The following is a 26,813-nucleotide window of genomic DNA, read 5'->3' on the forward strand; positions in this document are numbered from 1 at the left end:
ATTGACCTTCATAAAAGTAAGGCTTTTAATTAACTGTGAAATATTTTTGTACTAATTTGAAGTTCTTAAGCCATGGGCCAGGAAGCAGGCAGGTGACTGGTCATATGCTTGTAACCATCATTTGTTTTTCAGCAGCTAAATTATATTCAAAGAAGCTAGCAATGTGTTACTTGCAACCTTACTACTGTTACTGGCATTTTTCCAGTCGCCATAGCTAGCTGTGAGATATTATATGGTCAGAAAGAAGATAAAACCTGGTTCAGGCAGTTGTGAAGGGAACATGACATTGCCCCAGAGGATGCTTTTATTTGAAGACTGTCCGTTAGATTAAGAAACATGAGAATCCTAGAACTGGGCATTAGCATTTTTTTGAATAAGAAAGCAAAAGGAAACTCTGTTTTTAGTCTCAGTTGAATTTCTCTGCTGGTGATTCCACACATGGTGTTACTTCTTAATATATCCAGGAGAAGGTTTCAAAGCCCTCCAGAGTATCCTTCCTTTTTCTGAAGAGATGCACACACAGAAGTCTGGCTAGTAAAAAGGCAAAACCATATGGGCAGGTCACGCAGCAACATCAACACTTACTTGATCTGCAGGATCCCAGAGCATTTCCAAGACCTGGCTCTGCTATCTGCAGGTCCCATCTGCCCTTGACGCCTGTGACAGTAGGACCCTTCTTGGAAGGCTTCTAGACCATCTTTACCACCCCGAGCGTGTTGTGTGATGTCTCCTCCAGGACAGATGGGATGCATAGGGGAAGCTCAGACCCCCCAAGAAAAAACTATGGCTGAATCGCCCTGCAGCTAAGTGCACCTTGGCACACACTCCAAAACATGGAAGCACAACCCAAGAGCGTCCCCCTCCGCTTTCTTCTGCCTCCTACCCATCTCCCCTGCTGTGCACCTGTTTAGTTGCTCGAGAGCCACCCCCAGAAAGCAGGGAAGCAACATGGAGCCGGAACAGTGGGTCATCAAGATAGCTACTGATAGCAGAGTAGACAGAGCTATTTGCAGAATGATTAATACTATTAGCACATGCTGAAGCTTAAGGCTGAACATAAGCTTTAGAGGAATGGATTTTGATGTAAAAAGTGAATAAATGAGACAACTGCCAGAACAATGAGTGGTGAACCAAGTAAAGATCCTTAGCGTAGGAGATGCAAAGCGCTGCCTGCTGGCCTGTTTTCACTGAAGCTGCTGGTAAAATTCCCATTGCCCTTCAGGCTGGAGAAATAGCCCAGCAATAGTGTGTGTCACAGAGGTAACCCAGCTAGCAGGCACCAAGGCTTCTCCCACAACTAATTAGCCACACAGCATTTTAGCAGGGGCACAGTGATGGTAACACCCCGGGATCCAAGGCACTGCTCCCCCCCAGCCCAAACCATGCACCACTGCTCGGGGAGCCTGTTCAAGGGATCTTTGTACTGCCCTTTACTGCACATACCTTGAGTGCTTGCAAGAGTACCAGTCTGAGGGCTTGTCCTGTTGCTGAATAAAAAGCATGTCTTAAAAGGGCCGTCTGACTTATACTATCTTCTCATAATCCCCACTCCGGAGGTCTTAAATGCCATAATTGAAAACCTGCTGTTCATCTTCTGAAAGTCAGGTTTAACCTACTGTAGGCAGCTCCCAGAAGGACAGTATTTTGCATAATCGGTTACATTGCAGGGAATATGTTTAGCATTTTTCTGTTTTTCTTCTCCTGACACTTTTCTCACAGGAGACCAGGCAAACAAAACCTAGTCATAGCTGTGCAATATCCTCTTCCCTAATTCCTTTTTTTAACCCCAATCATGAAGGTTACTTGTTTTCCTAAGAATATCACATTGTGTGGGCAGTTTTTCATTTCCTTTTTGAAAATCTATTCCTCTCTTTGCTACATGAGACATCTTGAAAATAGGTGTCTTGAATGGATTCACCAAAATCTGGTGGGTTTTGTTACCTTAGATCTGTGTCTGCAAAGAAGTCATATGCTCGGGGTGTTTCTCTGGAGTAGCTAATTCAGCTTGGACGAAGCCACATGATCCCCTTTTCCAGTCTTGCCTTATGGCCTCTGAGGAATGTTGCATTGGCTGCGAGGGAATTACTAGGTCTTGGCAAGACATGTTAATATCCTCGCAAAGACTTGTTAGGGACCAAGACTTCAGCCTCCAACTATTTCCTCTGATAAAGCAGAGTATTCACAGCAGTTCATTAGTCTTGAATCACCAGTTTGACTTTGTTTGAGAGAAATGAAAGTTCCCCACAAACCAGAAGGAGTCTGCAAGTAAAGCTGGCTGGTGTTGCCTGCCTGCTAGCAGGCTTCGAAACAGAAACACAAAGTGTCAGATCCAATTAGAGAAGTCAGTGGCTCAGGACACTTCAGTCAAGGGTTGGGAAAATGAATACCCAGGTGGAAGACAGGTTATGAATTATGGCAACACCTGCTACACTGGGATTTGAAAGACCATCCGTCAGGACATCTGAAAACTTGGACTCTCATATGTGGGGATGCAAATTTGATGTTTTCTCCTGAAGACCTGCCCATGTTCATACACAAAGTTTGTAGCAGCTACAGAACTACAGTCCCATTTTTACAGCTGTTGTTTTGGGGGTTTTTTTAACACTCAGTATTATCTTTCCATTAGCGTCCGAAATTACACTGATAATCCTTGAAAGCACCAAAGCAGGAGTATCATATCTGCAGCTGGATCTCTCTGCTAGGAAGCTAGTTACACAGCATGGAAAGTATTTTTGCTATCTCATTTTGAATCATTGATAACAACATCACAAGTGAAGGGACTGTATTGTTCATCCATGAGATGGGGAGGAACCACTCCCACAGTCCCAGCACGTCGCCATCCCAAGCACCCGCTCGCAAGGCAGAGAGGCAAGGTCTGAGTTACACATTTTTTAAACCAGGAGCAGCTTTCTCAAAATGTGGGGGGCACAGCACCGGTGCAAGTGACAGAGGGTGGATCACAAAACAGGTGCCTCCGTGCCAGCTTCCGAAAGCACTCATACCACTGAGCTGAGCTTCAGAGCATAGCACAGAGGACACTGTAATGGAACCTGAGAGCTGGCCCCCAGCAGCAGCAGCCAGCCCCAGTCCCGGTGGCTGCAGCGCTTGATCTGAGTAAGGGTATCAGTCAGATGCTCAGAAACTCCCAGCTGACTCATGGCCCCATTTCTTGGCTGCATGCTGGCCTCTTTACACCTCTGGTGTTGGAAAAGGAAGTGAAACAGCCAGTTCTCATGTGTACGTTCAACAGCTTTGAAAAGCCCCCCGATTGTAGAAAAACGGAGCAGAGCTGCGAGGTCTGGAGCTGGTTTCCTACCCAAAAGCCAGGCAGGATGCTGAATCCGTAGCTGCAGTTTGGTTTGACAGAGGGCCAACTCCAACACCGCAATTCTCATCTGCTTTAATGTCAGCTGAACATTTGTGTGCCTTTTTGCCATCCGGCACCATCCAAGCCTATACCAAAGACTGAAGTCCCCCCAGCTTTGCGCGGAGAGGTGGCACAAATTGCAGCATATTTTTGACACCGGGATCCAAATGAGGACCCCAGTCCAGCAGCTACTCAAGGACATGTCCCATTCCAGCCTCCCTTGGGCTGTACATATCCTTAGTTAGGCACATGTTGAAATAACTGACTACAGCCATGCTTAAGTGTTGAGAAAAAGTATCCAGCAGGACAGAGAATCGGCTCGATCAACCATACACAATGAGATGTGTTCAAGCCAGCTAATGGGTAATCCTGTGTGTACGTACCACAAATACACAATATAACTCACTCTCCTTCTTGGCAGAAGAGTGTTATTGCCTCTTGGGAAGCAGGCAGTCCTGATCAAAGGCTATCCTTGTAGAATAAATAATCAAACCACACTAATGTGTGTGTATGTGTGTATATATATAGTTAACATGGATTTATGTGACATTGCATATGCTAATGTCAGTCCATCTGAGGGGGTAGAAACTGATGGGGAAGTTGTAACTACATGGAAAGAACAGGAATTTTCCGGTGAACCTCAGCGTGGCAGAGAGACTGTTCTCGGAGGTCGTAAAAGGCTTCTGCAGCCTGCTAATTATACACTAGACAAATCTTATTACAAACAAGTAATAAGTATAGGCACGTTTGTTGGTTTTGCTAATGACATTAATGTCTTTTTTGATGATTTGCAGAGCTACAGAGGGCCAGAGACTCAATTTGTACTGATCTATCTCCCACTCTGATGAAGCCTAGGGAACTCTGTTGATGTTTGATAGCTTTTTGCCATCTATCTTTAGACAATCCAAGGTCTGTTTTCTGTACTGTAGTTTGAGCTGCTTCTTCTACCGTATAATACTGACACACACTCAGAACTCTACTTAGTGGATCTGTGTATTATTTTCTAGTACATAAGTGGTGGTACGTAGAATTACACATTACTGTTGTTAAAGGGAATTTGTGCTTTTACTCCTCCACCGTTTCCTTATCTCCTTTAGCAAAACGGCTGTGACACTGAAGTCTGCTGTGTAGATTCATTTATCTTTCCCCTGTGGAGTCCCAGAGAGTTCAGATACCCTGGTTAAAACCACTGACTTTGCAATTTAGGGTAAAAGTCAGTCAGTCATCCTCAGGGAGAGACAGACTTGGAGCTGGTTAAAACACATACTGAAGAATTACCAGGATTTGCTGGGCAAAGACAAGTAAAGTTTTTTCTCTCACGCACTATGCACATACCTCTGTGACTGATTTGGTTTGAGTTTCAATGTCTGTTTGCACAGACCTGGTCATCGGTCCCACTGCCCTTCTCTGCTTCCTGTCTGAGAACAAACCGAGACAGTCAGCAGAAGCAACCTCACGTCCTTTAGTATGAAAATCACTGAACACAGTTTGTCCCGCCAGGGAAATCAGTGCTTTAAGTATGTGAGTAATCCACTGACTTCATAGGAGTATCTCTGGATGGATTTTTTAAGCATGCTCTCAATGGCTGCAGCGACAGAAAGACACTGCGCTAAGCACACGCTTGCACGCTGCAGGCGAGTGCCAGGGAGCTCTGCGTAGGTGCTGCTGGCCCGTGCTGCTCTTTGGGGAGCCCTGACACACTGGGGCAGCGAGCTCCTGCCCCCCGGCTTTCGATCCATCCGTTCCTAGCATTACGCATCCCTGGGAATACACTCAGAAAATAGAGATGAGGTCATTCCCAAGAGTCTGCTAAGGTATTTGGGGCCCTTGACACTGAGAGGAGCTAAAATCTTATACTCTGTGAACAGTTTTTAAAGGGAAAGTGGAACTCTTTTTATAGTACATTAGCCATTTGTTAATCTTGCATTGGTAAATGATTAACTACGTTACAATTTGTTTATCCTTATTGTTAGACATTGTGCTAACTTATGTTCTTCAACTTTATTTGCTTCAGGAAAGGCTTTGGGAGTAACAGTTACCTATGCACAATCCAAAATCAAATAATGAATTAGTATTGTTTATGCATATTAACAAATTTGAGGCTGATTTCATCTCTGTGCTGTCCTTTCAAGAGATCCATCAAACATGAAAAGCAACAGTTTGCCCAAAAGGCCGTGAATTTGACTTGATGCTCTAACTTCAAAACTTTTGTCCAGGAAATTACACCACATGCTCCTCTGTGGGTCCAGAGTTAGAACAACAAGCACAGCGTGCAAAGATACATCACCAGTGAGGGTGGGGGGTGACTCTAGCTTTGTCCTGTGTCCAATTTGTCTTGCGATAAAGAAGAAGAAAGTGCAAGCTTACCCTGGAGTCCAGGACAGGTACAGAAAGCCTTCTTCAGAGCTACTGAATCAACAATCACATCCCCCAGCCCATGACCTTATGATCCTGTACTTACGTGCTCCTCTCTCCCAGACACTTGTACTGGGCTTCCCACCAGGTGTGGGTCTGGCGACAGCATACCCCATCAGAGATGGCAATTTATTTTCAAGTCACAGTTTATGTGCTGACAAAGAACTCTCAACTTGTTGTTCAACCAACATAAACCTGCCCGAGTGTAGATGGTGCTGAGCTGACAAATGTGGGTTTCTTGATGCAAAAGGATGTGCTGTGCTCCAAATGCATCATCAGAATCACAGATTAGAGATGTCTTTTTAAAAATGTGCTCTGAACATGAGTTTTTGCTTCCAAAAATAACTTGTATTTTGCTCATATTAGAAGAGCAGGATGTTCTTTCCTGTCCTGAAGGGATAAGGAGGAAATGACAACTATGGGGTTTTTTATATGATATGAGCTACTATTCTTCTGGACTAGTGCTGTGAATCTTGATTTTTTTTTCCCCCAGCCTTAGCATTTTATTCCCCATGGACCTCATTTTGCTTCCATTCATGCTGATGTTACCCCAGTGAAGCGTTCTGATTTCAAAGGAATTCCTCCATATTTACAATCTCTTCCATCCTGAGGCAGTAGGCATCAGAAGGGAGGCAACTTACTGAAGATGACAAATGCTGAATGTCTCAAATCCCTTTTCAAATGAGATAAAGTCAGTTGACAGACACGAGTGGGGGCAGAAAGTATCCTTTCCTGTCCTCTGCGTTTGAAGGAAAGAGACGGCTGTTCGGAGGAAATGTGAACGTAATGGACTGTACATTTGTGTCCCATTGTACTGAGGTCTGACAGGAAACACTTGGGGTTCGATTCAGGAAAAAGTAAATAGTATTCCTTTATAATACTCTCATAACTCCGGTTATCCTGCAGTATTTGACTACATCCCTGTCTTCATATATTCTCACAGCTCTGTCCAGAAGACCAGAAGGAAATCTGGCCACTGGGGAGCGGGGGAGGCATGGGAAGAAATTGTGCAGCAGTTTCCAGCCGACGGCCCTCCTAAGTGACAGCAAAAGTCCAGCAGCTCTCTCCCTTTTAAACCAAAGGGACTCCAGAGCAGCTGCCATTATTGACTGTCACCATGGCAGTTCCTTACAGGAGGAGAGCTGCAAATACCGAACTTTGGGTAATTTCTGAGCAGCCTCCGCCAAGCCCGTGAGAGGGCTTTCTCGCCATCAGCTCTCACCGTAATGGGTAGATGGCTGCAGCGAGGCCTCCCACCACGTGCGTGGGTCTGCAGACTCCTCAGCAGGTACTGGGGAATCCCTTGGCCAGAGGTTCACCCTGCAGCAGCATTGAAAAGGCTCCAGCTCTCAGCATTTAGAAACTTTGCTCCTCATACAGCCAGCTGAACCAGAAGGGATCTGTAGGACCAGTGCTGGTCCCTGGAAATGCCTTTCATCACTCTCAAGGGAGCCTGCCTCCCGGGGTGACCAGGGTCAGGGAGCTGTTACGGTCCTTTGTCTGTGGGGAACATGCAGTGCCACCAGTGTTTGGCCTTTTGCTGTACAGCTCTTGAAGCTGCAAAGATTGCAAAAGAAACCAAAAACCCCCACATATAACCCAGAAGAGACGGATTGAGGACATAATGCCCTTGATTGAAAAAGGAGGCACCCAGGAAACCTTGTGGTATATATATATATATATAACTAGAGCTAAAGTAATTTGGCATGCATGTCCCCTGAGCTGCTTCCTAAACCACAGCTGCATGAGGAATTATCTAGCTCTTAGCTGAAGTAACTCCTTAAAAAAACCCTCCAACATGTAGGTCATTAAAGTGCTAATAAAAAAATGTTGATGAATCTCTGAGCAGTGCTCTGATTATCTCTCTGTGGGGAATGAAGAACTCATTAACATGAGCTCCATGCCACTCCCTCCTCCTTTCTCAGAGTTTGGCATAAAGCAAGGAAACAAATGTTTGTGGTTTGGCCAAGTTTCTAATGAGTAGCTCAGCTAGGTCCCCTGATTAGACACATGGCTTTACAGAGGGTGGAAAGGCTGCAGTAAAGTGGCAAAGTATTTCTGTCAGATCGGGTCCCCAGCAAGGAAACGCTTTACCTGTTGTGTAGATTTTTTGCAATGTATTTAGCAGGAAACGTAGAGAGAGAGGGTTTCGTTGACATGGCAGACAGGGAGCAATGCTGTGAGGTCCAGAGAGAGTAACAGAGCCGGGTATATGTCTGAGGACCCACTCTCCAAAAATGCAGTGCTGTGGTAGCTTGCTATGGGTTTGGTTTCACTCGTTAAGTGGTTTTTTTTGATACTAAACTACAGTCTGACCCCAAAAGAACAGTCCTGGCTATTATCTGTCCTCCCTGCTCTAGATGTTACCTCTCCTACTCCACAGAAGGATGTCTATGCAGTGGCCCCCAGGCACCGCAGGAGCTCGCAGGCAGGCAGCACAGGCAGAGATCTCCATTTGCTGCACCATCTGCAGGAGCTGCAGCACGGAGACCTGCCTAACTAGAATTGGCTGAGGCCAGTGACTCTCCAGCAGCACCTGGCAGTTTGGAAGGAGGGAACAAAACCTCCAGAACTAATGGGAGAAGTCTCTTCCATGCAGGGAAGTTTCTTCTTGATCCTGCTTGTAATCCATTTATGGCCTGAATCATGAGGACTTGTCATCTCCATAATGTTTCCAGGACTAAAGTAAAACTCATCCACATGCCCAGGAGAAGAAAACTCACCCTACAATAAACACGAAAGACATCTTTACATGCCTGAAAGCATACTGCTGATATAGCAACTGCTGCTTCTGAAATTCAAATCTCAAGGAGCATGATCAATGTCACGCAGCACCTTAGCACTCAAATCAAGCTCCTGAGACATCAAGTCTGTCCCCTGCTGTTGCAGACAATGCATCTTATAATGACTTTAATAAACTTCATCTCCAAAAGCAGTGAGATTTTTCCATTCCCAATACCGCCCCTGGAAAAGGTGGAATTTGATTGCTCTAATGGTTAACAACCCTCCTCAAGTTTCCAGACGAAATCTGTGTGTGGCCAGTTCATACCAAATTGCTCTTGTGCCAGCACTGTCTCTAGCTAAGCATTTGTCTGGGCCAGAGCACAGAAGTTGAGGCAAGTCCCGATCCACTGATTTCATTGAGCCTCACTTTCAAAACCACACCTAAAGTTTGTAATTTCTTGGCCTTTTCAGGTTGAAAGTTTATTAAAACATGATACAGCTGTAATTTGTTCTAAAAGGAAATAAAAAAGAGGGGATGAACATGCAAGGAACAGACCTACTAATTCCACGAGTGTTATACTGAATAAATACGCAAATTGGAGAAAGCCAGTTGCTTCAACCTTCACAGCACACTCCGCATATAGGTATATATTCTTCCTGTGCCCAAGGTAAGTTTTAGTTTCCTACAATCACCAGATAGTTAGAGGTCTTGTATTAAATAACAGATGCTCTACGACATCATCCCATTATTAGTGGCTGGTACCTACAGGTTCCCATAGCACTTGTCCGGTCAGGTGGAGCCATCTCAGCACTGAGTATATATTTGCAAAGTTCAGACATGTTCTTCATCTTCTCCCTCTCCAAATCAAATAACCCGTGGCTGGATAGTTTGGTGCCTCAAGCACTTTTTTCTCCGAGGACCTCTCTAGCTCCCAAGGGGCCTTGCTTGCCTTTCCGTGATGGACTTGTACCTCCTATACTGATGTGGTAGCAGCAGCCAGCAGGGCTGGAGCTTCTTCGGTGACTCCATCAGAAGAGGGTCTCAGGCAGGCAGTGTCTTCACCCTGCCCTTGCTCCAGCCCTGCTCATTTCTCTGTGATTACAGTCCCCGAGAGGCTCTTTAAGAGTGAGCAGTACACAGAATTAAAAGGTTTTGTCCCCGAACCTACATGAAGTTAGTTGTGTAATTTTACACCTGTAAGCAAAATTGCTGATTTCAAAGGGAACTTTTAAGCCTTTCAAGCATATTTTAGACAACTCCTGAGTTTTAGAAATAATTAAGAATATAATTAAAATATAGACTTTTTTGCATATAAAGGACAGCTGTCACCCAGTGCTTCTGTAACTTCAAACAGCTGGCCAGAACCGCTCAGATGTAAGCAAACCAGCCCCGAAACCAACAAACTAGTAACTTTGGGTGGGGAACCAAGGCAGAGATGATTTCAGCCGCAAAGCAGAACAATTACAGAAAGCCAAAAAAAAAAAAAAAGGACAGACAGCTTTTGCCAAAATGAGATTTGCATTTCGTGCAGCTTTTTTTTAGCCAGGGCTGCTTTCTCCCCGCCGATGGCGCGAGAGCCTTCTCTTCAGCAGCTCTGCTGAGCTCTGCTGCCTTCCGGCCCCAACGGCTGTTTAAATCTCTCAAAATTTCACTTCAGAACAGGTCTCTTTTTTTTCGGCTGGGGTTTTGTCAGGGTTTTTTTTTATTCATTGTTTCCACATACACCTCATTTTATTCCCCACCGCCACCTCAGCTGCGCACCGGGCGTTGCAGCGCCCATCTCCTCACGTCAGGCCCCGCTCGCCATGGCCCTCCAGAGATAAACGTTCCCCGGAGGATGCCTCGCCGGGGACGAGCGGCCTTGCCCGCCCCGCACTGCAGGTACAGCCGCGGCCGAGGCGCGGAGAGTTGGGCCGGGGACAACAATGGAGGGCGGCCGGGGAGCAAAACATCGGCGGTGCCGCCGCCCCTCGGCCAAGTTTGAAGCCGGGGGAGGGTGAGGGGGGGGCGGCGGCCGCCGCCCCCCCCTCACCCTCCCCCGGCTTCAAACTTGGCCGAGGGGCGGCGGGGGAAGGGAGGCGGGCGACTCCCCGCTCGCTGCCAGATAGTGAGCCGCAGCGGGCGGGCGGGCGCGGGGGGAGGAGCCCAGGTGTCCCTTCCTGCCACATAGTGCGCCGCCCCTTCCCCGCCCGCCCGCTCGCCGCGGTGGTGCTGGGGCTCCCGCCGCCGGCGAGGAGGGATGGACTGAAGCACAAAGGCGCGGGCCCGCTGAGGTAACGCTCCCGCGGTGTGTGTGTGTGTGGGGGGGAATCCCCTCCTTTCCCGCCGAAGGCGGGCGGTAACGGCCGTTGCGGGGCTGTGGCCGAGCCGCTGCCGCTGTTGGGGAAGGGGGAAGGGGCGGCTGGAGGCCTGGCGCGCTCCCCTCGCCCCGTTCCCTCAGCCGCCTCACGGCTGTGAGGGTAGCGCGGGGCCGCGGCTGCCGGCGGGCTGAGGCGAGGGTGGGGGGGACACACGGGACTGCGGTCGCCGTGGGGCGAAGGGGGAACTTCTCCGTGGGTGTACGCCAGCCCTCCGGCCGGGGGAGATGCTGCAGTGCTGTCTTTCTGCCTCAGCGCTGAGCTGAAAAGGAGAGGGCTTTAAATAATGCGCCTCTGCTCGGAAACTCTGCTAATCAAATAAAACCTCGAAAGTAATTATAATAATTACGGACTGTCCCTGGTCCACCGCAAGGCTCCGGACTCCCTACGAGTCTCGGGAAACTTCTTGAAATGTATATTCTTTAGGCTTTTTATATGTTTAATCGCGCACGGCTCCACCTTTGCCGTCGATAATGGTGCGGGGAGGCCGGGAATGGGATTTCCAAGTGCAGGCACACGCATTCTGGTCACGGCAATGCGTACTTACCGGCGTGACGAGCATCTGCCCTGCGCCGCTCGCTCCTGGGGCATCCACTGTGGTCACGCAGCGCGGCGTTTTGTTAACGGTTTGGCGTTATTTTCATTGTGTGTTTAGATTAGCAAGGACAGAATTCGAGATTGCTGCCTTGAACTTTAGGCTCCAGAAATGAGGATTACGATGGGCCTTTTGGGAGTTTGTTCCTCAGTTTTGGTCTCGCCCCGAGACAATTTTCATCTCGCATTAAAAAGCTTATTTAGGAACTCGGAGCGGATTTATCAATCGGTGTTCAGCCCGGACTTCAGGGCGGGCAGGCAGGCAGGGTCTGCATGGCCGAACGATGTGATTTCAGCAGGGAAGCCTTGGACTGGCTCTGTAAGGAGGGTAGAGTATGCCTCAAAAGCAGCAATCGCCGCAGCCGGTCATGGGGGTGGGTCGTTTCTGTTTCTGTTTTCTCAGCATCGTTATGTTACAGGCGAGTTGAGGCTGAATCTGCTGGTTTTCATCCCCGGGTCCTGGACTCGTGTCTGGAGGGTAGTGATGTGATACCAAGAAGAGGAAAAATGTGTAGGATTATGCTTCATCTGCATGGTGCCACTATGTGGAGGAGTTAAGTTTTAAAACAAATAGATGAAATCAATGGCAATGAATATCTGGGCAGAAAATAATTGGCCACGGGTTACCAAAGCATGAATGTGTGAAATTGCTGAATTACTAATTGTGTGGGAGAAGTTGTTGCTTAAATCAGCTTTCATACTAGAGGAATGAAGCTGATAAATGTGACCTTAGCCTTTAAAAAAGGGCTTTGGCATGCCTGGGGCAGCTTCAGGCTGTCTCACCTGCCTCCTGGTCCGGTTGCTGGCGACTGGAATAAAGCGTAGGTGTGGCAGATGTATGGCTCTGTGTGATCTGCTGGGAAGGGACAGTGGTGGCTTTTTGGGGGAGCAGCGCCAGCCAGGGCAGTTCTGCGAGTGGCTGCTTTGGCAGCAGATCTCCCTCTCGCCTCCCTGCCAGGGTTTGCCGGCACGTCTCTTGTACTGGGGAGCTCTCTGGTCTCCACATCCCATCATGTAAGTGGCCTGGCTGGAAGCGGTGTGCAAACTCCTCGTTCGAGCCTCCTTGGTGGTGTCCAGTACTTACAGGGAAAGAAAGTGTGAACTCTGGGAATGCTGTGGGCTCTCTGGCTGTTATCGCACGAGCTCCTCAATGCTGCTTTGAGTAAGGAGTGCGTGTGCTCCTCAATGAAACAAAATGATAATTGTGTGATTAATAGCGTGTACCAGTTTTAAGTTTAGAAGTTTTCATGTTAACACTTCTAGTGATATGTTGTTTTTCAGAAGACATTATTACTCGCGTTTAGTTTTTGCTGGAAGAACTTGAAGCCCTAAGCAGGGAGGAAGAAGGGGTGGGCTATTTAGGGGTTGAGTGTTCGATGATCAAGGTTAGTACGTGATGATGATGATTAAGCACGTCCTTAATTCTTGACCAATAGATGGAGTGCTGCTACGCTTTAGGATATCTGGGGATTTAAATGTCTCTTGGTTAAATCAGTCATTATGTTTGACTTTTGCCTGAGGATTGAGGGAGCTGACATTTTTATTTAAGGAAATGATGATTATAGGGTGGTGCAGTTCAGCTGTCGTGTACACCGTGATCATCTAACCCAAAGAGATGGGTTAGGTCCAGGTGGTGCCTCGTACACCAGGGACTTTGCATTGCTTATGGAGAGGGTGGACTTGAGCAATCTGGGTGAATGGGGATGTTTCACTGTCAGTCAGCGAGGTGTTCTGCAGCTCTTCTGTCAACCCTTTGCTGGTTATGAAGTAAGCGCTGGTTGTTCGACAGGGCTGGATGAACCGAGCTGTGTTCAGTGTAACTGTGCTGGAACTGTTCCTGTTGCATGTGATGTTAGAGGTGACATTGCACGCGGGGCTGCCTGCTTTTGTTCGGCTCAACTTGTTGCAGGCCGGATGACCTGGCATAAGACACTATTTGCTGTGAAAATCATCAGAAATTAACATGTAAGAGATGAAAAATGAAAAATATTTTCAGATAGGCCAATGTTAGTTTGTTTCCTTTTGTAAGTGGAATGTTTTACAGGTTGGAAACTGAAATGAAAGAAGGCAGAAGGCTGCTAGTTTTTTTCCTTGTTAAAATCATTGTTGCTAGTTAAAACTGTAACAAATGTACTCGCCACACTGTGGATGGTGTTGGAATGGTAATGCTTTAAAAAAAAAAAAAAAGAGTTTTAATTTAGGAGAATAACTTGTGTGACTTTGAGCTGGTGCATAAAATTGCCTTTGATAGCTTTTTTTAAACTAGATAAACATTTTTGTTTCTTTAAAAAAAAGTCCTGTAACTTCAGCAGCCATAGCAACCCCTGGCTATTATTTCTCTTGTAAATCAATTTTGCATTTTTGTAGTGCTGCTGTTTCAAAAACCAAGTTGGTCATTGTTTTGGTATTGACTTAGAAGAATGCAATCTATATTATTTAATAACATTGCTTCCCGTTACGTCACAGGCTTTTCTTCAAGCTATGTTTTGAAATGCTGGTTGCTGTATGAGAGATGGTGGTAGATGGTGGTGTGGCTTCTGGCAGGGTTCTTGGGGGGTAGTTGTCTTTTGTGTAGTTGTTTTTGGCAGATGAAGATGAATAAAAGCTACTTCACCCTTAGGGAACAAGCAGTAACTTACTCATTGTGTGTGTTTGTTAGATCTGTTTGCCACAGAGTCTACTCTGCTTCCTATATTAACTTTGAGTCACTTGGCAGATGGGAAACTCTTGTTTCTTTTCCATATTCAAGATAACACAAGTCATCGTATGTCATCGCAAATGAGATTTTGAGGTATTTCTTTTAAAGATATCCTAGCAAGTACATGGCTGTTTTGTGGATAATTTGTGGTCTGGGTTATTAGTTAAGACAAACCAATTTTAATAAATTTGTTTAGATAAAGCATCTTTAGTTATGGCATGCTCTTAATGTAGGCTATGGGGAGTGTGTCACTTCAAAATAATCAGTAAACTGGAAAATGTTTACTAAAAAGTTGAGATTTTCTTTGGATTCATTCAAAAGTTAGATAGTGAAAGAAGGCTTGAGAGCTTCAAACCTCAGTGTGAGGGTGATGGCTTCTGGTTGTTTCTTTCCCCCACAGATCTTCACAGTTTGGTAAATGTGATGTAGGTACCTATTTAGTTAGGACTCTGGGAGCATATTAAATGTAGCGTGTGTCTTATGGTAGTGATGTCAATTCTGCTTGACAAGGATGCAGTCAGCTGTTACAAAGTGCTAATTAGGGAAATATTATAATAGCCTCATTCATTGTTCCGGTCTCTTAAACTGTTCTGGTCTTGGCTTAGGAAGAAACTCTTTTCTTGCCTTGTATTGTTTAATGTGTTAAAATCCTAGTGACATCAAAGCAGCAGGTAGTTTTCATGCGAGTTAGCAGGTTGAGGTGAAGATCAGTAAATCGCAAACTGGTGTGAGAGCTCCAGGTCGCTTTGTAGATTTTCACGTTGTGTTTTTGTGACCCACAGCAGCTAACAGCTGGTAAATCCCTTTTCCCTTGTGCAGTCAGAACCTCCTGAAGTTACTTCTCCAGCTGAAGTACATGGCAATCTTGGATATCATAGAGTTGATGGCAGCTTACTGCTGCTCTTGTTCAGGACAGTGCAGCGACAATGAGTACTTAGCACAGTGTTGGTGTTAATGGTAGCTGGCACTTCAGCCAAGAGCTGAACTGTCTGCTCTGTTGGTCGAAGAAAGAGGATTCTGATGAATTGCTTTGAAAAATCTGTGCTTGTTGTCTTCATCTATACCTGTAACAATTGGTCTCAAGATTTTTTTTTTTTTATTGTTGCATGTATTTAATTATTAAATGATGTGGGGTTTTGGTAGAAAACAAGCATTCCTATGCATATCATCCATAGCTATTACACTAAATACGACATAGTTTAGAGGCCAGTTGGACCTGCATCTGGTGTTTGTGCATGCACAGTAAATGTCAGTTCTGGAAGCAGGCTGCTTATCACCCGACCAAGTGTTACTGTGCATGTCCTTCTGATGGTAAATAGAGTGCAAAATAGAAAAGCTTACTTATTGGATAAAGCTTGCTTTACTTGTTCTAATACAGTAAAAACAAGAAAGGAAAAATATAATTTGAAATTTTTTAATTCCTCCCCCCCTTCCAAATGTGGACTGGCTTTTGTTGAAGAAATGCTTTTTTTGATAGCTTTAGAAGTCTTGACAGAATGCTGTGGAATCAGTTTGGTACTGAAGTTGTCTGTGTGATTCAAATAAATAATTTCTAGATCAATGAAAATCATAAGTTGCCTGGGTTCAGAGAGACTGCTGATATTAACATAAGTTGTTTCATATAATTCAGTATCCCAATACTTCCCTAGCAACCCATGTGATATTTTAGTCTTTATGGATTTATATACAAAAACCTCTGTATTTATAAAGAGCATCATTAAGGCCACAAAGTCAAGTATTTGAAAGCTGGGTAGTGCTTTCCAAAGAAAATATCCTTGATTTAAAAATTAAACTATAGCATTGGAGAGTATACTTATGAGCCCTCATGTGAGGAAGAGTAGAATGTTTTGGCTCAGATGCTTCAGATCTAGCAGACACTTAGGCTGAAGGTTGCCTCTGCTATCTTATGACAAATTAGGTGAAATTGAAAATAGGATTTTGGGACTGGAACAGCAGACAATACTAGGCAGTGCATCCAGCTCTGTCTAGAACTGAATACAATGACACAAAAGTAGTGACCTCACAAGTACCTTTGTGTTTTCCTGACTCAGATACACACCATTTTTAGGAGTGCTAATGAATTGCATAACAATTTCTCCAGGCTCCTGGTCAATGCTAAAACAGGATTAAAACACAATTTAAGCCAGCTCTCTCTTAATACACCAATTATTACTACACACCAGACAACCTACCATATTTGCTGTGTATCCTAAACCACAAAAACTAACCCAAAAAACTTCATTCTTAGAATGTACAAACTTTATTTGGAGATTGCATGATACAGTAGCCTGTGGAGGGTAAGGTCAAGTATTCTCTTATTATTGTTTTCAGCTGTATTATCTGCAATTTCCATGATGGTGCTGAAACTTAGGGTGCAAGAAGCTGTGTATAAAATTAATACCTGGCACTGCCATGTTAACTGAATGCAACATTAGCCTTTCTGATGTAGTATTACTGCCACAATAAATGAATAACTAGTCAAATATCTATTTCTGTTATTATGATTAAATTGTGATAGTGCCCACAACAAGCCCATCATCCTGTTTCAGATCTTGATTGTGTATGAAGTGTTGTACTAAATACCCAGTTAAGGAGTAGTTGTCTTTGTAATGTTCACAGGTAATCTGTGCAATTTTTGGCTTTCAGTGGCAGCTGGCTTTAAATGCCTTTTTGTCTAAAAGTACATGCAAAGGCAAAACTCTTCTGGTGACTCAAATTTTTTTTGGCCCAGCTGTCAGGGTAGAAAGCAGAAAGCGAAGATGTTCATGGTCTTTAATTCATTTACTAAACAGAAGCTGTTGTCTCTTAGGGCAAACTGTGTATTTTCAGGCCAAAGGTTGTGTAATTTTCTTATTCCTAAAATTATTTAGGTTGTGAAAGAATCCATGGGTATGTGTGGATTTTTTTTTTTTTCCAATCCCATCAATGGACATAATACTGAATACAAATCAGATCTCTTACTGACGTGCTGATTGTTATGGGTTGACTATCCAGAGCTATTTGTCTTTGATACATAGCTGACTTGGCATTCAAAGGACACATGCATGTTCTGTGTTAAATGGCTTAAGGACTGGAGTGACACAGTTGGAGAGCTTGGCAGATACCTCTGCGCGTGCATGATTTGGAACAAAAAACTCTATCCTCTAAGACAAAGTGTCCGAAGTAGATCGCTCAGTCAAATTTTCATAAATATTTTTATTGCAAAGATTTAATTCTGAGCAGCTGAGGAAGAAAAATGAAGTTGTGATACATGCTTTAATAATGGCTAGTACAATGTTCTGTCAAGCAAAGTATGCCTGTAATCAGAAAAGCTGTCTTTATACGTTTGGCTTGTTCCTTATCAATCTGATCAAAATCATGGGTCTGGTATTGAGCAAAAAATAAGAAATGCACAGAAGAACTTGCAAATACATTGAAATTTGTGGGGGTTTAAAATAAATTAAAAAAAAAAAAAAACAAATGAGAAACCAAACCTAGTGGTCTGGCAGTTGGGTTCCCCCATCCTTTTTTCACTCTGTTTTGAACTTTAAATAGTTTTGCAGCATGCAAAGAGATTGAATACATCTGTGTGGTGCTAGCATGAGTGAGTCTGTACTTAAAACCAGGTTAGTTAAAAAAATAATAATAATGATCTTGAAGTGAATCCAGGTAGCTTCCTAGTTAAAACGTATCAAATAACTTAAAGCTTGTGAACTCAAGACAACTCCGTTTAACTATATAAAATGGTTAAGCTGTAAAACATCAGGAGGTTTGTTTTTTTTTTTTTTTTAAAGGTGCCTGGATAATTTGCCCTTAGGTGGTAGAAGGGCAGTGTACGTTCCCTTTTTACATCAGATGTTTTCCTGTGGGCCAAGCACTTGGGGGAAAAACTAAAATAATGCTTCCTCTTCAAATAGTTGTTGCATACATGTTATGTTCTTTGTGTATGTTTGCTCAAGCTTAGATGTTTTTAAACAGCAGTGTCCCTAATTTTACATGCCCTAAGACAACTCCTGGTTAAGGGCTATATTTCAAAGACTGCTTAGTTCTTCTCAAGCACTGCACCATTAAAGACAGAAATTTTTGCTGTCTGGTCAGCAGAAAATGTTCTTTTTCTAGCCGTTCCTCTGTCTTTTCAGCGATGGACCCAAAGTGGCCAGTGGAGACCATTGAGGGTGGTGGGATGCCTTCTATACCACAAAAGTGTCCTCAAGCAGGGGTGGTCATCATTTCAGTCCTACACTTTGTGAAATCTTTGCTTAGATGTGAAGATTGCCACATCTTTCCTCAGTTGGCAATCACATACGACATAAGTCGGAGTGAAAGGGAGGGAGAGCTCTTAGTGGAGATGTAGGAGGTAGGAACGCTCTGCTCCATAGGCACGGTGAGCAGGAGCCCAAGCTCACCCAGTAGTTCTGGTGCCAGCAGTTTCAGCTGCCTGGTCTTTTCCTATAGCTGGAAAAATATGCCTAGCCCATATGTATCTGCAGAACAATGTGTGTATGGGCAACCCTTTTCAAGAACCTCAGTTGCTATATGGCACTTGTCTCTAAACTTGGGTCTGTGAACTGTTTCACAGGAGCCCATAAGACAGAACAAAGTATAGTAGTCTTATTGTCCCAATACTTGTGTTAGGAGATCCTGGCTCTCCACTGGAAAATTTCTCTGTTTTCTTGTTGAAAACTGTTGAAATCCCCTCCTTTGGGGGGCGGGGGAATAGTAAAAATTTTTAAAAAATCATATTTATTGCTTCCTTTCCTATTAATATCGGCTGGTATGTTGCATAAGACTCTACTGTATGTGCAATGTTGACTAAAAAGAATTAGTTAATGGTGGGAGTAAGAATAACAATGTCATATTTATAACCTGGAGTTAGCCTTTAACAAGAAAAAATAGCTTGAGGTATACCATGCTACTATCAAACATGCTGCATATGTATAGTAACAGATATTGTGTGCAGTAAATTTATCTTTGTAGTAGAAACCTGATGATGTTGCTGCTCCCAGGGGGTAAGTTGAATACATTATTACTGAGGCTGAGCTAACAGAGCTTTGCTTATAGTATACATACAGACAAGACGGTTCTTCACAGAGAGGTGACCTTTGCTGTATTTTGGTTTCAGATTTCACAAGGACCTATTTCAAAGTTTTTTAGCTTCAGTCCACACCCTGCTGGTAGTTAGCTATAAAACTCTCTTTGAAGAAAGTTAAAAGAAAAAAATAATCTGCCCTTTATTACTTTAATAAAGTTAGATAAAGGTCATTTGTTTACTCCTTTTGTAATATACACTGCTGCCACTGTTGCTTGTCAATATAACTGATAGTTCAAAGATGAAATTAAAGCTACAGAATTACCAGTTACAATGTGCAAATGCATAGTGTAAATAATTCTTTTTTATGACTCTTCTGTTTATTAGTTAACTTGAAGAATGTGTACTAGCATATATTTGTGCTGGGGAAACTATCATGGTTGACATGGCATAATGTAGTGTACTCCCTCCAAGGTTATTCCACCCTCTCTAAACTTTTTTGGGGTTACTCTCTCTCTCCAAAACCAATTTAAAGAAACAAATCAAAGCCCTGTAATCCTATTTAAGAACCCAGTCAAATAAGAAATCTGTATGTCATTGTTCCAATATATATATAATCACCTCTTTAATATAGTCATTCCTCTCTAGGACTCTGATTTCCATCTGATGAAAATATTTGGGTTGTACTTTACAACCCAGCTAAAGGGGATATCCTGCTCTTCCCTCCTGGCTATGTGGTCCTGCCTCATCCCCTCTTGTGTAAGCCCTGCTGCTTGCTGAACTTACGCAATTCACTGTGAATTGCAGCAGAATACCTCCTCTCCCCCCCTGTCTGCATTAGCTCTCTTTAATAAGCTGAATTAGCTCAAGAGAGGGTTGAGTGAGAACTAGAGTGGGTGCAAGGTGTCGAAGGCAGCGGTGAGAACCTGTGGGGAAAGGGGGGAATAGGGAGAAGGGGGACTGTCGGTGCTGAGCTTCAGGTTGGCCCCAGCCCCTTAATCCTTAAGTGGTGACAGCTCTGCAGGGTCCCACCTGCAGTACTGCGAGGCAACGCGAAAATTAAGTGGAAGGTGTTTGTGAGTTGAGCCTTCTGCAAGGGGACTTGTTTGTAGGAAAGAAAGAATGAAAAAGCTGTTTCTCTAGGCTTTGAGATATGATGTGGCAGCCACCAGGTTATGAAGTTCCTCTTACCCTCCCAGTACACTCAAAATCTGAGGGGAAACAAGTCATGTTTAAAGGGAGACTCTTTGGGATAAATGCAACATTTTGGAGAAACTACGTAGACTTTGAAATTATTTTAATTAAAATAATCTCAACATGCTGGTCTTAGCTGCTCTTTGGCTCCCATGTCATGCACCCATATCCCAACTCCATGAGGCTGCCAGTGAGTGGCAGTCCTGGGTGGCATGGAGGTGTTGGAAGCTTGGGGTTGCTTTCTGTAACAGCCTTCCCTTGTCTCCAGAGCCTGCACTATATGTGCACAGCACAAGGTGCACAACTAAATTTTCTATTTTAAAATAAAAAGGTTTTCACTATCGAACAGTGTGTACCATTGCTGCTTTTATTCTTTTGGTTCTATTTCATAGTCATGTATAAGAAATGGAGGCTAAATATTGCCATAGGAAGACTTCATTGTGTCAGGTAGACCACAGTGTCTATATGTTCAGGAACGTATAGAACAAATTATTTCTTTGGTGAGAGGAAAGGATGTGGTTGTGCTTGGTTCTAGTAATGAACTTATGCATATGTTTACAAGACAACTTTATATATAAAGAAGTAAGAATTACACTGAAGAAAATGTATACAAATAAATTGGTTAGCATAGCTCAGCCTGCCTCCCAAAATGTTGTGTAACTATAACTTGCAGTCTCTTACATGCCTTTGAAAATGGTATTGCCTCTCTTCTCCTTCCCTCCAGGTTCTCGTCAGTTGAATGATGTGTAAGAAAACGTAGTGTTGCTACCAACAAATTTGGCAGAAGGATTGTTTTAGAAGTGTAATGCTGAGTTTCCAACAGCAGAAAGCTGTTTGCTGTTTAAGTTGACTGAAATTGGTCCAGTTAGTCTCTGTGCAGGTGGTGAATGATAGAAATTCACAGTGTGAACAGCTGTCCTGCAGATAGCACTTTATGGTCTTCAGTGCTGGGTCCTCCTAGCTTTTTCCCAGACCTCTTTCTTTTCCCTTTTTTCTTTTTCCTAGCTGCAATGAAGTACCATCTTCAAAAGTTTATTTTCTCTGTTCGATGTCATTTGTAGGCTTCAGTGTAGATACTTAAGGAGTCTTATCAAAGTAATACTGGCTCAGTCAGTAAAGATGCTTTAGTTAAATAGACTATGGCTGTGTTTAAAAATAACAACTCTGGCTGTGTCAGCACGTTGGACAACCTGATACTGACTTCAACAGAAAGAGCTTCTGAAAATTACTTTGCCTGTTGCACGTATCGCCTCCAGTGTGAACTTGTTTTCTGTTGGTAGCGTTTCAGTGTTAGGTGAACCAAAACAGAGCCCCTGATTTTTAAATGTGATTAGCCAAATGGCTTCAGAGAGAGCTTGTTATACTGGGCACCTTTTAAATGCACAAACAGGAGTAGCAGCACTTCTGCTCTTGTTCTGATCATCAAAGCAGTGGTGTCTGGGGTTCGGTGCAAACACTGTCTTCATCTAAGCTCAGTAGTTTTGGGTTCTCAGCCATTTGATTTCTGTAGGAAAAAGGTGGTGTGTGCACTCTACCAGCCTGGGGTCTGTCTGTGACTGCCACACCTGCACATGTGTAGGCTGTTGCTTTCTTGTAATAGTAAAGCCTGCGGAGGAGCTCATTAGTAATTGCTGTGCAATTGTCTTGTCTCACCCCAGCCCTGGTTTGGGTCTGATTTCTGCTGCCTTTCTGAAGACTCATTTCAAGCATTAGTATTCTTAAAAAGTCTTGGTTAATAAGATATAGGCCATATGCAAAAAAAAAAAAAAAAAAAAAACGGTAAAACTTTTTGAAAATACTATGTGTATCTGATGTTTATTCCGTTTCTTATGGTTCTTGTTCTGTGTGGGTTTCTGTCCTTTTTTGTTTCTTGGCAAGGAAGACAGTATTACATTCTTGTACCAAGAGGAAGGGTATTAAGCTTACTCATAAAAAGAAGATTTATTATCAAATGTAGTTTTTCATTTTGTCCATTGGAATTATTTTTTTTTTAAACTCTAACCATACCCAGATTACTGGCTTCATTCATACAGTTGTTGTATCAAGTTTGGATGCTCTCTTTGTTAAATTATGGTTCCTGAGGGTTTTCTGTTACAGAGGTTTCTTCAGTCAGGGGAAATGAGGGTATAATAAAGAGGATCCAAGGACCGGACATAATGATTCTATATAACTGAAACAAACAATGCCAGATTTGGCTGATGGTGGATTTTCCATCAAACTTTTTTACTGGCATTTGTTCATTTTGCTTTAAGCAGAGTTTAAAACTGAGGCAGTGTGAGTGCCCAAAGTAACTGAAAGACCAATAGCAGACAATTTGGGCAATACTTTTAATCGCTGTATCCTATCTTCATGCATTTATCCTGAATTCTGGCTTACTCAGGAAGTCTCCTTGATTCAAATGCCACTAGAGCAGTAAATTCAATGGGAGACATCCAGATTCACTGAAAGGACTATAACTGAAGCCAGTATAATAGACCTGGCTGTGTCTGAGGTTCCTGAAACCTTGTTCCAAGTGTTCAGCTCGTGCTTGGTGGGAAGCAGTGCTGGTTTCTGGCACAGTGAGTACCTGACCTTCACTGCTGTTGCCTCTGACTTGCTACGACTGTCTGCTAGCTGTTAATGGTATCTTTTGCCTTCTACTACCGTTATAAAATATTATTAATTGTAATATGCTAAAATAGGGATAGAATCATCAAAACGTACTTCAGGATGCAAGCAGATTTGCTGAGAGATTCTATAAATAGATGACAGTGCCTCCCAGCCAGAAACACAGTGTGAAGCAAGAAGGCAGAATATGCCAGTGGTTTTCTTTCTGATGTTGAGCACTGCCAGAAGAGGAATGATGCTGAATCTGTTTCTCACAGCCTCTGTGATGCCAGAACATTGGTCTTTCAGGGTAGAGAGTAGGCAGCCCTGCAGTTTTCTGCAGATACTTCTCAAGCAGAGAGGAGGAAGAAAACCCATAGTATTAGCTTTGACAGTTACAAACTAATAGATACCACAGTAAAGCTGCTGAAGTCAAAACTGTAGCCATCGTTTTAATGTCCTTTTAATTCTTTTAGAATGTTTTGGAGCTATTTTCCCCCCCTTGTTATTCTCAATAACTTCTGTGTATTCACGCATTGGTGAAATTGGGTGCAACAATTGAATCGTACCCGATAAACAAAACTGTTTCCTCTCCCCATCTGTTTTTGCACATGCTCTTTGACGTACCTTACCCACTTCTTTATTCATAGGCATCTGGGAGAAACTTTCCTAATGGTCTTTCTCTTAGTCAGGTTCAGCTGCATAACTTAACTCCTGTTCTATTCTTATGTGTTTCCTACCCATGTTAGAAGCCACTCTTTAGTAGAAATGAAAGCCCTTACAGTGGCTAATCATGTAGCACTTTGGAAGATGAAAACTAGATTCCTCATGGAGCAAAAAGCTGTATGTGATGTGAGATTAGCAGTTGCAGTGCATTAGCACTGTGCATTATGGTCAAATTTAATGAACACAGCATTTTTAGTCTTTTATTTGTACCATAATATGCTTGTGGTACAATAGGATTCTGCTTGATGAAAAAAGAAAGCTGACAGAAGGGGTAAAATTACATATTGCCCCAAGGATAAACTTTTGGAAATATTTCTGTGGATTACAGCAATGGGTATTACGTAAGAAAGAAAAAAAGTTTGCCCTGAAGTGCCTAAATTATTAAAGCATTTGTAAAAGTAGGATTTGTCTGTCTAGAAATTTATTGCAATGTCCACTTCTGACCAGAGGCAAGACAAGTATGGATGCGTTGTAAAATCATATTCATCTACAGGAGCCTGTGGATTCTGAGGGTTGCAAGGTTGTATAACTTGGTGTGAAAAACATAAAAGGTTACAGCTGATATCTTCAAATTATTTATCTATCTTGCAGTTGTGTGAAATTAAGCTTCCTGAGAGGTCTGAGTGACAGTATGTAGTGTAAGAGGATCTGATCGTCTAGTTGTTTGTTCTTTGCAGTAAACTGAACTAGCACAGACTTGACTGAAAGTGTGCAATTGTGCAGCTTTCTAATTGAGCGCTCTCTTTAGCGTATTTGATAGATTGGGTGGGGTATAAAAGCAGAAAAGTAGAACTGTCTTGGTTGTGAGATGTAGTGATTTCCTTGTAGTATCTCATGGGGGGGAGTTTGCACTGGACTTGGATCCACAGCTACTGAGACTTTCTCTTTAGCCACAGCATCTTTCTTTGGCTCGGCCCATAAGGGAGCGGAAAAGCGGGAGGTATTCACACCACTCAGCTCGGCCAGCTGAGTCTTTCCCCTTAATCACATTCCTGCTTTGAATTGCTTTTTGGAGAACTCTCTGTGGATGCCGGAAGCCTTAAAACAAGGCAAACTCAACTCAGGCTTGGCTGGCTAATTAAGGTGCCACAGTAGAGTAGTGAATAGCACACTTGGGTTATTACGCCTGCATACAAATTCTTTGGATGGTGGGGCCTGGATACATGAGTCTTCTCGGCTCTGTGCAGATAACACCCAGATAACAATTCTCTGTTTAGTTCTCAGCTCGTTATTCAGATTGCTGTCATATTTAAATATTCCATCTGCATATTGGTTTAACCTCTGGAAAGACTTGGGCTGTGAGGTTTTGGTGTTTTTTGTTTTTTTTAAAACTTTAAATACAAGTTGTGTAAATGCTACAGTATGCTATCTTTTTCCTTTTAAGATATTTTATCCCATACTGATGCAACAGCTGCTGGTGTTCACCCTTTCTGGGGACAGTGAAACCCTTCGTGCAAAATAGTTGGCACCTAGTAAACGAATGAAGGTTTTGCCATTGATTTATTAACGTGTCCAGAAACCACCTATATGTTTTGGGTTCTCAAGCAGTTCAATTTTTTTTTGTCTGTCGTCTTAAAAAATAAACAAATGCACATACATCCTCATTTGTTTCTCCTAACCCCCCATCCATAGGTAGGCTTCAGAGTCACTCAAATCAAAATATTCTCAAATCGGGGTTTCTTTTATGTTTGAAGAAAAAGCTTTGCTAGCAAGGCTTCTGTTATAAATAGTAGGTAAGTGCACCTACCCAGCAGGGCTGCTCTTTTTGAGTGAGGCTGTAGCAGTTGAAGTTTGGAAGCAATTTTTAGGCACCAGATAGATAGTCTGCATGTGGGCAGAGCTGCTCGCCTGCATCACCCACGCTAACCGAAGTAGCTGGAAATGCTTGGGTGAGAGCATAGCTGAGCCTTGGTGCTCAGACGCTTCAACAGCCTCTCTTGCTGAAATAACCTTTTCCTTGTGCAGCAGAAGCTCACCTCTGGGCTCAGATTGCCTTGTTTATCCATCCTCGCCAAAGTTTCCTCTCTGAACAAGCTGTTAGGTCTAACCGCACTTTAAATCAATCTGATTCCACCACTAAAGACAGTGTTTATACAACTATATATATATTTTTAATCCTGTTGAAAATTATGCTAATTCAGATGTAACGGATGTTTAAAGTTCTTGTTAAAGGTCACTTGGGACATTCTAAATAGTTGTGAAAAAATCCAGTTGTCCAATCTTCCTGCCTCCAGGAGCAAATACAGTTACGTACCTGTTGATTAGAAATTGGCTGGTTGTGATAGGATTTTAAAATTGAAGCTCCGTTCACATCATCTGACACTGTATTTCTTAGGTGAAAATATAACTTTTTCCCTGCTTTGATTTTCATTCTTCAACTTTTTCATCATTTCATATGACCTTTTTAATGCTTTGCTTGGAAAAGACAGTCTAGATCAATCAAATACTTGAGCTTTACCAATAAATGTAGGTGCTCGTAAGTGGCAATGTCCTCTGAAAGAGTTATTTAGTTTTATTTTTCAAAGGCCCAATCAAAAGATAATTTGTAGGAGGGGGTTGTTTTCTTTTCAACTGTTGATTTTAAGTGATGTCACTGGTAGTTAACTAACCTAGCTTCAAGTACTTTAGTTCCTTCGATAAATACATTGCCAAGGCAATAACCTCAGTAACCATGAACCATTTGGGTTTTTACTAGTTTAATTTTATGAGCATGAACGTAGAGTGAGAGTAAAATGATTCTAGAGAGAATTTTTCTTAAACGTTAAATTCTCTATTCATATGAATATGAACTTGTCTGATCTAGTTCAGGAGTGCACTTGTTAAGAGGACTGTTCTTAAATACTTCAATACCTGGATATCAAATATGGTAAAAAGCTTCTGGGTTTAGATGTGGAATGATGCAGTCAGTCTTTCTGTGCTTTTTCTATCCTGTTGCAAAGAGTTTTATTCAAACTTTCTTGAGGTAAATTGATAGGATTTTATAAATCGGCAAGCATGAAAATTCTTATTCAGACTTTACTAATTTTGAATTTAAAACTTACTTATTTCTATTCATTTTGTTGATTGCTCAGGGTTTTATCAGAATTAAACTAACTTTTATGTTCTAAGCAATGCTAGAACACACCAATTAAATCTTTATCATA

At 43.0% G+C, this 26,813-nt stretch overlaps 1 protein-coding gene across 6 annotated transcripts in view; it reads left to right on the forward strand.

The window, feature by feature from the left end:
• The first annotated feature begins 10,366 nt into the window (after positions 1-10,366).
• Positions 10,367-26,813, forward strand: part of ADD3 (adducin 3) — a 102,705-nt gene continuing 86,258 nt past the window's right edge. For 2 of the 6 annotated variants that reach the window (XM_052798941.1, XM_052798938.1), the window contains exon 1: positions 10,661-10,780. The gene's annotated coding sequence lies outside the window, so the exon portion shown is untranslated. Of the gene's footprint in view, positions 10,389-10,659; positions 10,781-26,813 lie in introns of those variants that run through there. The other 4 variants (XM_052798940.1, XM_052798939.1, XM_052798947.1 and 1 more) reach the window with 4 other exon arrangements.

The sequence above is a fragment of the Harpia harpyja genome, chromosome 10, assembly GCF_026419915.1.
Source record: "Harpia harpyja isolate bHarHar1 chromosome 10, bHarHar1 primary haplotype, whole genome shotgun sequence".
Lineage (NCBI taxonomy): Eukaryota > Metazoa > Chordata > Aves > Accipitriformes > Accipitridae > Harpia > Harpia harpyja.